This window comes from Aplysia californica, unplaced genomic scaffold (assembly GCF_000002075.1).
Source record: "Aplysia californica isolate F4 #8 unplaced genomic scaffold, AplCal3.0 scaffold00028, whole genome shotgun sequence".
Classification (NCBI taxonomy): domain Eukaryota; kingdom Metazoa; phylum Mollusca; class Gastropoda; order Aplysiida; family Aplysiidae; genus Aplysia; species Aplysia californica.
Window position 1 is genome coordinate 2,021,883 of NW_004797298.1, and position 392 is coordinate 2,022,274.

A 392-nucleotide genomic window follows, 5' to 3' on the forward strand; every position below is an offset into this window, starting at 1 on the left:
TGATACCGACTGTGCCTATTATGTGAACCTTTCTTGAGGCTGAGAAACCCCTCCACACGTCTGTAGTTTGGGTGGTTGGCGGTGCTCTGCGGTGTGGTTTGCTCCGTCTTTCCTATCAAACATCTCTCATTCTTATGTCTACTCCTTTTTTTTGGTTTTTTTTGTTGTTGAATATATTGTGTTACTCTCTAGTAACACCAATAATCTTCAGCACTTTTGTTCGAAAGTGTCGTAAAACTTTCACGAAAACCTACAAAAAAAGAAGACTAAAACAGTTACGGTAATTTAGTTTTGGAAGTAAAAGAAAAGACAGACCGAAAGAAGAAGAAGAAGAAGAAAAAGAAGAAGAAGAAGAAGAAGAAGAAGAAGAAGAAGAAGAAGAAGAAGAAGAA